The sequence below is a fragment of the Canis aureus genome, chromosome 13 (genome assembly GCF_053574225.1).
Source record: "Canis aureus isolate CA01 chromosome 13, VMU_Caureus_v.1.0, whole genome shotgun sequence".
Lineage (NCBI taxonomy): Eukaryota > Metazoa > Chordata > Mammalia > Carnivora > Canidae > Canis > Canis aureus.
Window position 1 is genome coordinate 7,849,230 of NC_135623.1, and position 12,984 is coordinate 7,862,213.

The 12,984-nt window shown below is 45.8% G+C and overlaps 1 protein-coding gene and 1 long non-coding RNA gene across 4 annotated transcripts in view; one reads left to right on the top strand and one right to left on the bottom strand.

Annotated features, from left to right (window-relative positions):
* Positions 1 to 12,984, top strand: part of HIVEP3 (HIVEP zinc finger 3) — a 457,232-nt gene that overhangs the window by 42,499 nt on the left and 401,749 nt on the right. The window lies entirely within an intron of this gene.
* Positions 170 to 9,118, bottom strand: LOC144281770 (uncharacterized). The gene is made up of 3 exons (XR_013350167.1): positions 9,040 to 9,118; positions 8,744 to 8,849; positions 170 to 2,477 (listed from the first exon to the last, which is right to left on the bottom strand). It is a non-coding gene; the product is annotated as an uncharacterized LOC144281770 (long non-coding RNA).

Below are 12,984 nucleotides of genomic sequence, written 5' to 3' on the forward strand. Positions count from 1 at the left end.
CTCACTGGTGTGAGGTGGTATCTCATGGTGGTTTTGATTTGTATTTTCCTGAAGGCGAGTGATGTGGAGCGTTTTTCATGTGCTTGTTGGCCACGTGTAGGTCTTCTTAGGAGAAATGCATCAGACACAGTGTTGAGAAGGAGCTGTTCATCTCCTTTACTACAGAGCCATTCCTACTGATGGTACAATGAGGTTTTTTTTTTTTTTTTCTTCTTGAGTCCCTGGTGTGCTACTGCGTGTGATTATTCATCAGTTACATGTTGCTCATAACCCCAAATCTTCCCATGCTTCTAAAATTTGACTCTAGAGCTAAAGCATCCGCGTGAGATGTCCGGCCCAGAATGGGGTCAGGAAAGCCGGATTGCTGGAGGAAGCAGACAATGGGACAGGCACAGCAGGGCGTCCCACTGTTTTCCCTCACTGGTGGGAGGAATTATGGAATTTGTCCCTTATGCTTTGAGATTGACAGCATCTGGTCCCCCCCACGATGCAGTCTCTGGACATTGTAGGTTCTTAACAAATACATGACCCCAGAGACCTGTCTTTTATTTGCACATGGTATGATGAGTGGGTTGGGTATCACTTGGTTTCCTGAACTGCCTGGTCTGACTCCTCTGTTCCTGCTCAGCCTGGGAGCTGCAGGAGAGCTGTGCTCACCGCCTGGCCTGCGCCTGCTTCCTCCCCCTGCTGGCAGGCAGGGACCACCTGAGGCTGAGAGAGGAAGGCAGGAAGGCAGCCGAAGCGATGGTGGCTTGGCGGGAAGTCACAGCAGGTGGCAGCTCACACAAAGCTGGGAAGACCCAGCTGTAGCCTCTGCCTTGTGGAGTCCCCTGGGAGGGGCTCCTTCTCACTCGGTCCCTGCCTGGTCCTGCCCTGAGCTCCCTGTCTCATTTTCGTGCTCTCTCCCTCTCCCCTCTCCCTCCTCACGCTGCCTAGTTTAACACACCCTATGCCCATCTCCTTCCCACTGCTCAGCTCCCCTATCCCCTGTCCCCTGTGGTTGTGAGCAGATGGGCTGTGAGCAATAAGGGTTCGGAAGCCATGAACTTGGGCGCTATTCGTTTGCTAGGGCTGCTGTAACAAAGCGCCACAATGTGGGTGGCTCAGCTTAGAACGACAACGACAAGACCTTGTCTCTCGGTTCTGGGGTCAGAAGTCCAAAATCGAGGAGTTTGTAGGGTCAGTGCTTCCTCTGAAGGCACTAGGCCTCCCTCCTACTTCCGGCAGTTCCTTGGCTGTGCCAACAAGCTCCTGTCTTCACGTGGCCTTGTCCCTGTGCGACCATCTGTGTTCAGATTTCCCCCTTTTGTAGGGACACCAGTCATACGGGCTCCAGGGCCCACCCTCTGCCGGCATAATCTCATCTTAATTTTACTAATTACATCTTAAGTAAGCCTCTGTCCCTACCAGTAGTTTTGCATTACCGTGAGAAATAACTTAAGATACAGTCTGAATTGGAGTTTCTAAGAAATGCTTGTAAACAAATACTTTCCCGTACATTTTGATGACCTTGCTTACCTGCAAGAGAGCAAGAGGTGGAAATGACACTTGTGGGAGGATGCAAGGAAAGAGGTAGTAACATGCACAGGTGAGAATTCTTAGAATGAGAATGAGAACAAACCAGAGGTTTAGCGGGCCCTTGGCTGCCTGGTTTGGGGGTAGCATTCTGGAACCGGCAGGCCCTGCCAGGCAGGCTGAGGTGGGATTGCCCAGTTGGGTTCCTGGTATCCCTTGGCTTCACTGAAGCCAGTGACTTGCCTTCTTGGGCCTTAGGTTTCTCCATCTGGGGAGGGTGAACTGTCATGCCTTAGAGGGGAGTGGTGGGCATGAATGAATTACGCTGTAAACGTTCAGAGATCCTCAGATGGAAGGTGCGCTTTCAGTCACCACTTGGTCTGGACACACACAAAACATGACCTTCCCCTTCCTTTTCCATTTCTCTCCATGGGTCATAGCTGCGATCACAGGGGTAGAGGTGAGAGCATTATTGATACAGAGGTGAGCATGGCTGACCTCAAAGAGAGAATCAACCAGGTGGCTGAATTCACTGCTCTCGACCTGGAATTCCGAGGGTGGCACCTGCTGATTCCAGCAGGAGGACAGGTCACCCTCCGGTGAGGGCTGGCCAGGTCCGCCTGGGCTTCTGATGGTCTCTGAACCCTTCGCCACTTTGGAAGCCCGCAGTAGGGCCCCTTCCTCTCCGAACACGGCCTTGTGGGTTCATCCACTTCCAACGGGTCAGTTCTTGCCGAAGCATGATTCTCACTGGACATTTGGCATCACAGAGCGTCTGTGTTGGCAGCAGGTCCTGGTCTGCGTGCTCGCTGCTTGGGGACTCTCGGCCTCCAGTTTGGACTCACTTGGTCTAAAGACACATTGTGGGAAAACAAGCCCTGGCAATCCGCTTTCCCTTCTAGCAGTAGCTAGCCGCGGCGTTCACTTACGCTGGCTCGGATGGACGTGTTGTAACGGACCAGCTGGAAAAATGATGAAAATTCTTTAAATCGATTTTTCTCACTTCCAAAGAAATATAGTCATGGGAATCACTCACCAGAGGTGTGGGGAGAGTCACCAGAAGAATTCAAGGACCAAACAACCACATTGATTCATTCAGTCGGTGTCTACCTGTGCCACCGGAGAGGCCTAGAAATACTATAGCAGGAGACTTGTGTTGGGGAGTGGTTCGGCCAAAATTCATTTCTGTTTATCCACTTGTCTCAGGGAGATTCACAGGCATGAGGCATATTTAGGAATGTTTTCTGGGGGATGCCTGGGTGGCTCAGCGGTTGAGCATCTGCCTTTGGCTCAGGTTGTGATCCCGGGGTCCTGGGATCGAGTCCCACATTGGGCTCCTTACAGGGAGCCTGCTTCTCCCTCTACTTGTGTCTCTGTCTCTCTCTGTGTGTCACTCATGAATAAATAAATATTATCTTTAAAAAAAAAAAAAAAGAAATGTTCTCTGGATCCACCGCAGTGGGAGAATGAGGGAGGCAGGACTGGGTGGAGGGGGAATCTGAGCTGGGATGGAGTCCCAACTGAGGCTGTGGCTGATCTCACGGGAAGCTCGGGGACCAGGATGGCCTCTCAGAGTAGAGATAAGGGGACGGGCCTTTATCCCCCTGTATCTACTAGTCAGTGGGCACCAGGACTGCCCCCGGGAATGTGGTGGAGGCAGCCCTTGCAGTCCAGAGCAGTGCCTAGAAGTGGAGTCAGCCGAGAGCCATCAGCAGTGGTGGGAAGGTGGGCCTCAATCCTGTTTGGCAGGCTGTGTGGAGATAATGACAGATGTCCTAGGGCTTCCTTTTAGGGTAGTGATACCAAGTGTCTAATACTGAGGCCATGGTAAATAACACAGGCATGGCCTCTGCTCTCGAAGGACTGCCAATCCTGTAGAAGGGCAACGAGAAAGGAGGCGATTACAGTACAGAGTTTATGGTCCTATGGGATTACATGGGTGCCACGAGGGCATCCTGGAGGAAATCACGTCTCAGCTGAAATCTGAAGAATAAGGAGTTGGTCATGTTAAGACGGGGTGTGAGAAGAGTATTCCAAGCAGAGAACACAGCATACAGGACACCCCAAGGGCCAGAGGGGAGAGCATCATATCTTTGAGGAAAGAACAAGGTTCAGAATGGCCAGAGGGTACAGTACGTGTAGGGGTGAGGTGGGGTGGGGTGGGCTCAGGTGTGACAGCACCCTGAAACCGAGTGTGCAAACTGGCCTAGAGGAGGTTTAGGAAGGGAAGGGGAGGGATGAAGTGGAGCCATTGGTCATGAGATGGGCTTAGAGGAGCAGGTGGCAGTAACTGAGGAGTCGGGAATAGGAAATCCCAATGGTTTCTGTTCCTTCTAGTCTGAAATCCTGTCAGTATGTTTATGTTTGCCTGAGCCCGTGGGAATCTCACACTACAAATGGGCATCGTCCTTTCTTTTCTCTTGTACTTGGACTTTCTTCCAGTGCCCCATCCCCAACCTCATCCCCTGCTGTAGCCTTGCTCAGGGCTGTCCTCTGTCCCCTTCTCCAGTGGTTACCCTAGGCCACTCTTGCCTTTGCTGCCCATTTCCCTGAAGACACTCATTTTTGGTCTGTCCACACCTCACATGCCTTCATTCCTGAGCCGTGATCTAGTTTCCACCCTCTTCTGTGGAGGTTCCTTCAGGTGGCATGGATGATTTTCTCAGTGACCTCCTCTGTCACTGTCTTCCAGGCTCACAACTGCATTTCGTTCTGGTGGCCCACTTTTCCCTTGGAGTCTTCTTTTTCAGGGTTTCCTGAAACTGGGGCTTCTTGATTCTCTTCTTAATCTCCCCACTTTTGCCTCCTGTCCTTCCTACTCTTACTTCTCTAGAAGTAGGAAGTCCCATGACTTTGTCCCTTGCCCTCTCTTCCTTCTCTCTTTTCTAGAAATTCCGTGCACTCTCATGGCTTCAATTGACATTCCCATGTGGACATTCCCCTCACCCCAACTCCGGATTGGCATTTCCAAGGGATGCACCTTTGTCAACCTGGTTGTTTCCTCAGTGCTACAGACTCCCAAGTTCCATTATCCTTCGTCCTGTGTCCATACCGATGCTGCTTCCTGCCTTTTGATTTTGGTGAACCACATTCTTCCTATTTATCCTTGTTGGAAAAGTTGAAGCTTTGACAAGTCCTTCTTTTTCTTCTCCCTCTGCACCCCAACCCTGCCCCACAGCCTGACAGTTGCCAAGCATTAACAGACTCTTCCTTTGCATTCTGGCCTTCTTTTCAATATTGGTTAACAGGTTGTTTAACCTCAAACCCTTAATTTCCTTACCTATGAAATGGGGACAGTTGACAGTAGGTGACTTGATTAGCTCATGAGGTTTTTGTATTTATAACATATGATGTATGTTAAAGGTAGGTAGTGCTTTAGGCCTTCACTATCTAGAGTGTTGGCCTCCTAGTTGGTTTCCCCAACTCCAGTCACACTCTCTGCTTCCAATCCATCATCCACAGCATTGTGTAATCTATGAAAATGATCTTCCTGTGGAGAATCTCTGGTCATGTCACTTCTGTGCCCCTAAACTTTCACTGACATCCTACGACCTGGTAAAATACAAGTTCCCTTCACTGCATTCAAGACCCTACACGGTATGGCACTGTGTTCGACATACTTCTAAGATGACCCCCAATGACCTTCACTCCCTCTTATTCCTTATGCGTGGGCTGGACCTAATGACTCGTTTCCAATGAATGGAATAGGGCAAAAGTGATGGGATATCCCTTCCATTATTAGGTTACAAAAGACTATGGCTTCTGTTTTGTCTGCAATCTCTCTCTCTCTTCTCTCTTCTCTCTCTCTCTCATGGCCTTTGAGGAAGCCAGCTGCCATACTACAGAGGCCCACATGGCAAGGAACTGAGTATGGCCTCTAGCCAACAGTCAGCAGGGAACTGAGTCTTTCAGTCCAACAGTCCATGAGGAAATGAATCCTATGAGTGCTGAAAACCAGCGGATGATCTTGGAAGCAATTCCTGTCTCAGTTGAGCCTTGAGATGACTATGACCCCAGGAGATACCTTGATTGCAGTCTGTGAGAGACCCTGAAACTAGTGAAGAAGACTCAGCTAATAAGCCTTGCCTAGATTCCTGACCCACAGAGCCTGTGACATAATAAATGTGTGTTGTTGTAACCTCTCAGCTTTGGGGATAATTTCTTATTCAGCAATTGATAACAAATACCTCAATCTCTTTATCCCTTACTAAGGCCTCTTGCTTCTTTTGAACTAAGTTCCACATTCTTTCCAGACCACACTGTGGGCTCTCTAGCCTCCATGATTTTCCTGGGGTCTCTACTTTGCTTATAACACTTTCTTCTGGGGGATCCCTGGGTGGCCTAGCGGTTTAGCGCCGCCTTCGTCCCAGGGCCTGATCCTGGAGTCTCGGGATTGAGTCCCACATTGGGCTCCCTACATGGAGCCTGCTTCTCCCTCTGCCTCTGTCTCTGCCTCTCTCTGTGTGTCTCTCATGAATAAATGAATAAAATCTTTAAAAAAAAAAAACAACACAACACTTTCTTCTGTCTCCTTCACCTGGGAAAGTCTTGTTTGTCTTTTTGTCTTGAGTGCTTAGATACTTGCATATAATTATGTTTCAATAAATATATTTGAATTATTGAAAAGGATTTTTAAATTATTATTTGGAGGAATTCATTTAGGAACAAAGTGGTTAAGGTACTCAGAACTTAAAAACAATTTAATTCAATAAACATTTACTTAGGGTCTCCCTGGATGACAGATCCTATGGATGTGATCTCAGACCAGAATGCTTGGTTTGGAACATGGAATGCTCCTTTCCCACACATTTAACCCTTCACTTAGTTGATTCCTATGTATATCTCAGGGCTTATCTGTTATGTGTCATCCCTTGAAGGCAGTTTTCCCTGACTCTCAAAATAGATCAGATCCACTTATTATATGCATTCATTGATGCCTGTACTTTTCTTTTGAGACATGCCCTACCATTGTAATTAAATAATGAATTGTGTGAGTGGTGGTTGAATGTCCATTAATCCCACTGGCCTGTGAGCTCCAGGAGGCCAAAGACCCTCCCTTGTCCTTGGTCACCCTTGGATCCTTACAACTGGTCCAGTGCTTTATCTCTAATAGGAGGCCGATAAATATCTGTTGAATCAGTGTAGACTTATTTTGTTGCTAGTAGTCCCTGGACCCCCCCCCGCCCCCCCCCCCCCCCCCGCCCGGCCGGAAGATCGCATTGTGGGTGGAGCTGCTGCAATGGCAATCCAGCATGATGGCAAGGGCCACGACACAGGGCTGTACTGAGTGCAGCGCGAGTATAGCAGAGGAGAGATGGGAACGAAATCACAGATGACATGGTGAGTGAGCTGGGTTTTGAAGGATAAATAACAGCTTGGGAGGTGGAGGAGTGGTGAACTGGAGAGGCAGGGCTTTGTGGTGTGAAAACAAAGGCAGGAAGGATCGTAGTGAATTAAAGCAGAACTTCCGAATGGAGTAGGGTGCTGTGGTGTCCTGGGGTGCCTTGAATAGGTGCAGGTTTGCCAGTTTGTTGATCTTTGTCTCTTTACCCTGGTGAAGCCTCAAACATGATTATTTTCTCCGTATCCCTGGGAGGCCTTGGATCAGCTCCACATGGAACAGGACAGGTGTGATAGGATTTGGCAAAGATGAGCCTGGGAGAAGGGCTGTGACCAGGTTGTAAAGGGCTTCTGTGCTCTGCTTAAGGGTTTTGGATTTTGCCCTGTGGGAAGTGATGAGCCATTTGTAGTTGGACTACCTTTATATACATTTTTATTGATTCCGAATTAATGTGGTCCAAATGAATGACTTTTATAAGTTCTACCTCTAATTTTTCAGAGATCCAAAGCGGAATATCCTGTGCTGTGGCAGTTTTCACTGTTGTGTTGTGACTCATTGGTGCCTTGGATCAGTTGTGATCACATTATAGGTAATTTACTACAAGTTAGTAGAATGTGGGTGTTTTCAGATTACTATTTTTTTTTTTTAAGAGCACTTTTAGGTTTACAACAAAATTGAGAGGAAGGTATGGAGATTTCTCATATATCCCTGTCCCCATTATCAGTATCCCTCACCAGAGTGGTACATTTGTGACCAAGGATGAACCAACACTGACACATTTTAATCACCCAAACTATAGTAGTTTACCTTAGGGCTCACACTCGGTGTTGTAGTTCTGTGGGTTTGGACAAATGTACAATGACCTACTCATCATTATCGTATCATACAGAGTATTTTCACTGCCCTGAAAATCCTGTGTGCCCCACCTGTTCATCTCCCCTCTCTCCGCTCCAGGTGACCACTGATCTTCTTAATGTCTCCATAGTTTTGCCTTTTCCAGAATGTTGGAATCATACAGTGTATGGCCTTTATAGATTGGCTTCTTTCACCGAGTAATATGCATTTAATGTTCTTCTATGTCTTTTTGTAACGTTTCTTTTTATTTCATTTCTTATTTATTTCCTTTTATTTTTTTATTTAAATTCAACTTGCCAACGTATAGTAGAACACCCAGTGCTCATCCTATCAAGTGCCCTCCTTAGTGCCTGTCACCCAGTTACCCTATCCTCCCACCCACCTCCCCGTCCGCAACCTTTATTTCATTTCTTTTTAATATTTGATTGCATTCTGTTGTCTGGATGTCCCACAGTTTATCCATTTACTTACTGAAGGACATTTTGATGACTTCCATAAGTTTTGGCAGTTATGAATAAAGCTATAAACATCTGTATGCAGATTTTTGTATGGAACTCAGTAGTTTGTTGGTGTCTTTTTTTTTTTTTTTTTTTTTGAGAGAGAGGGAGGGAGGGAGGGAGAGAGAGAGAGAGAGAGAGAGAGAGCTTGACTGGGGAAGTAGGGTAGAGGCAGAGGGAGGAGAGAGGGAAAATCTTAAGCAATCTCCATGCCCAACACAGAGCCTTATGCAGGGCTTAATCTCACGACCCTGAGATCACGACCTGAGTCAAAACCAAGAGTCGGATGCTTAACTGACTGAGCCACGTAGGTGCCCTGGAACTTACTAGTTTTTAAAAATAAAATAAATTTAGTAAGTTTTCCTAGTTTAAATCTATTAATTGCCTAGGGCTGCTGTAGTAAAGGACCACAAACCAGGTGGCCTAGAACAACAGAAATGTATTGTCTCATAGTTCTGGGGGCTAACAGTTCAAAATCAAGTAGTCCAGAGGGCCATGTTCCCTCTAAAGTCTGTAGAAGAGGACACTTCCTTACCTTTTTCAGCCTCTAGTAGTTCCAGATGTTAACTTGGCTTGTGGTAGCACCATTCCACTCTTTCCACAGCCCTCCCTTGGTGCATGTCTCTATGTCCAAATGTCTCCTTTTTAAAAAAAATTTTTAGGAGTGAGAGAGAGCAAAAGAATATGCAAGTGGGGGGAGGGGAGGGGCAGAGTGAGAGGGAGAGAGAGAATCTTAAGAGGTTCCATGCCCACTGTGGAACCTGACATAGGGCTCTATCTCAGGACCCTGAGATTATGACCTGACCTGAAATAAAGAGTTGGATACTTAACCAGTTGAGCTACCCAGGTGCCCCCAATGTCTTCTTTTTATAAAGATGTCAGCCATATTGGATTAGTCTCCACCTTGATGATCTTATCTCAATTTGATGAAATTCCCAAAGACTTTATTTCCAAATAAGGTCACATTATGAGGTACCAGAGGTTAGGCCTTCACCATATCTTTCTTTTTAGGTGGGGAGAGGAGACCACCATTCAGTCCATAACAATAATCCATAATTTTCAGTCATGTGCACTTCAGTATTCTTTCTTGGGTCAGAATAAACTGGTGGAGTTTTGCATTTAACCTATAGTCATATTATGTCAGAATCTGAATATGTCTATGGCAGTGCCATGCTTATGAACTTGAATCTACCAGATAGAAGGAAAATATGAGAACCCTTGATATAATATAACCTTGTCACATTGACTTTTGTTTCTCAAAGACTTTGTTTCTCTTTCATCCTTCAGGAGCTGGCCCTTTAAGACTAGACTGCGATAGTGCATGGTTGTCAACTAAGAGTGATTTTGCCACCCAGGGAACATTTGGCAATGTTTGGAGATGTTTTTGGTTATGACAACTGAGGTGGTGGTGGCAGGATTTTCCTGGCATCTTGATGGTACATGCCAGGAATGCTGCTAAATAAACATCTTGCTGTGCTCAGGACAGGTGCCCACAATGAAGAGCTGTCTGACTCAACATGTCAACTGTGCTGTTGTTGAGAAACCCTGCAACAATGGGTTTTGTGTGCTTCAATGTCTAGGGTGGTAGTAATAAAATACTTGAGTTAGACTGAACTCAAGTTCATCTTTCTCTGAGTAGACTTAAAAAAAAAAAAGATTTTATTTATTTATGAGAGACACACAGAGAGAGGCAGAGACCTAGGCAGAGGGAGAAGCAGGTTCCCTACAGAGGAGGACTCCGGGATCACTACCGGAGCCAAGGGAAGATGCTCAACCATTGAGCCACCCAGGTGCCCCTCTCTTAGAAGATTTTTAATGTTGTCTAAGATGTTTTGATATTCTTAATACCTTTGCCAGTCTGGTTAGTGTGATGAAATAAGTTTGAATATAGACTCATCAGTCTCCCTAATGCCATTCAAAGTTGAATAAGAATTCCAGTATCCCATTTTGGGATACTGGAATACCTTATGGCCCAGAGAAAGATGCATAACTTTCATATACTCAGTGTCTAGTGAAGCCCCAGGGGGTACTTAGTAAGGACAGTTTTCACAAATGACAAGTGTTTTGTGAGATTAACATTAAAATCAAAAGATGATTCATTGAGTAGTTTGGTATGAAATTTCCTTTCCCAATCAAATTAAAAAAGGCACTAGGTAATAATTATTCCTCATATACTGTCAGTTATTTTCAAACATTCTTTTGTATCGTTGGACCCAGGAAAGCCCAGCCCTTTTGGCCAAGAGCAACCCTCAATAAGGCCTGGCCTTGAAGTTTGATTGGATCTGGAGAACTGGGCCTTGGCTCCTCTGTCTTTTTCATGGCTTCTCACTGTGGTCCTGAGTGTCTGTGGGTAAATATCTATTGTTTTTATTCTTTTGGATTAAAGTTTATTTTCTATATTCCTGGCTTAAATGGATCTCTTGATGCCTTTTTACTTATAACCCTAATACACTGTTTGGATGGATTACTACCCATTCCCTTTTTGATAAGATTCTTGATCTCTTATCTCAAGGGACTTATAAACTAATTCTTGGCTTCTGGTGCTTCTCATTCTAGCTGAGAATTGCTGGGAAGATTTTCTATCTATCCATTGTCTTCTTTTTGAGTCATGCAAGGCACGTGACAGCATTTCGTTCTGTAGAGGCTGATTAATTAAAGCCCATGAGGTCATTTGTCATATGTCTTTAGGGCCTCAGAAAAAGGAACAGTATCACTAATTGGGCTTAAGAAAGAAGAGAGAAGAATATTAAAATTTCAGGATAAAGATGTTATTGGATAATGCTGCTGTTTTCATTATTTTTATTGATAATAATCATAAAGCCTCCTTAATTACAAATTATGAAATATCCTATCTTCGGGCACAGGGAATGCTTTCATCTTTCCTCTTGGGTCAGTTATTGCCATAATGCTACATAACAACAACAACAACAACAACAACAACAAAAATCCCACAAAATCTTGGTGACATGCAGCTATAAGCATTTATTTCTCATTCATTCATCTTGAAAGTCAGTTTGACGAAGGTTTGCTGATCTGGGCTGGCCGCAGGTTTTCTTGCTACACACGTCTTTTACTTTTCCTGCATGAGTGGTGTGCTTATACCTAAGACATGCTCTTCTCATGATGATGGCAAACGTACAGGATACAAATTCCATTGGCAAAGCTCAACATCACAGTAGATGTCCTGGTTACCATTGCCATGGCAAAAGTTTTCCTGAAACTTAGTGGCTTAAAACAATAACAATTATTTTATGGTCTCTCACGGTTTCTCTGGGTCAGGTGCTCAGGAAGGGCTCAGATGGGCAGTCGCGCATCAGGTCTTTTGTGAAGTTACAGTCAGGTGAGTGTTGGAGCTGGCATCGCAGGAGGCTGACCAGTGTTTCCAGGACTCCCCACTGTTCTCTCACTTCTCCAGTGGTCACTCTGTGTGGGCTTGTTTGGGCTTTCACTCAGCATGGTGGCTCTAGGGTTGTCAGCATACAAGGTGGTTGAGAACTCTAGTATAGTTGTTTCAGAGAACCAAGTGGAAGCTACATTGTCTTTTATGACCAGCTTTGGAAATTACATAGCATCACTTCACCACTCTTGATTGAAGCAGTCGCAAAAGCCACTTTCAAGGGAAGAGACACAGATCCCAACACTCTATGAGAGGGGTGTTAAGGTCACTTCGAGAGAAGTGCATGAGGGATGGGAAATAGTGTGGTAGCCCTTTTTGAAAAATACAGTTGGTTGCAGTGAGGCATGGAAGGATTTTCTGCTCACAGTGGAAGGGGAGGAGAGTGGGTATTTGCTGAACAAAAACTCAAGCTCTCATACCTTTAGCATATTATATGGGGTTGTAAACACAGTGGATGCATAAAAATGTATCCTGGGTAAGTGGATTAAGTTGGGTATTTAGAAACATGGCCTGGATGTGAGTATATGCAAAATATTCATTGAGGAACTGATTTTATGGAAAACCCCTAATGGAGTAAGAGCAACAACACAGGACAGGGAGAAACTAGGTAAAGGTGTGGTCTTGGAAGTCTGGCTTCAGCCAGTGTTACCCAATGAATGTTTGTTTCCCCTTCAGAATTCGTACGTTGAAATTCTAACCCTTAATGTGATTCTATTAGGAGCTGAGGCCTTTGGGAGGTAATTAAATCATCAGGGTGGAGCCCTCATGAATGAGAATGGCCTTATAAAAGAGGCCCGGAGAGATCTGCAGTCGTCCTCACCATGCAAACCCACCATGCAAGGGTCCAAGAAGACAGCCCTCTGTGATTCAGAAGACAGCTCTCATCAGAACTCAACCATGCTGGCACCCTGCTCTCAAACTTCAGAACTGGGAGCAATAAACTTCTGTTGTTTATAGGCTGTGTGGTCTATGATGTTTTGTTATAGCAGCCTGAGCAGATTAAGACCACTTAATCCCATAAGGAACTGGACAGGGGGGATTGTACCACAAAGGTTTTCCTGCCTGGAGGCAAGGGGGTTGACCTTTTATCCCCCTGCATTAGCAGGTTACAGGTACCCCTGGGGGGAGGTGGAGACACATCTCTAGATTAGACTGCTCTCTTAGGAGGCTAAGAAGAATCCTCCAGAGAGGAGTGCAGGTGTGAGCCACAGCAGCCAACACCTGCAGCAGTTAAGAGGAGGATGGGTACACCTGCCCGGTAAATGGGGACCTGAGTGGAATGCCAATAACATCTGCTGCAGTTCACCCCCTGTACTTCTCAGATCCACTTATTTCTTGCTTTAAACTTCCTCCATCCTCCCACAACTTCTTTAGGATTC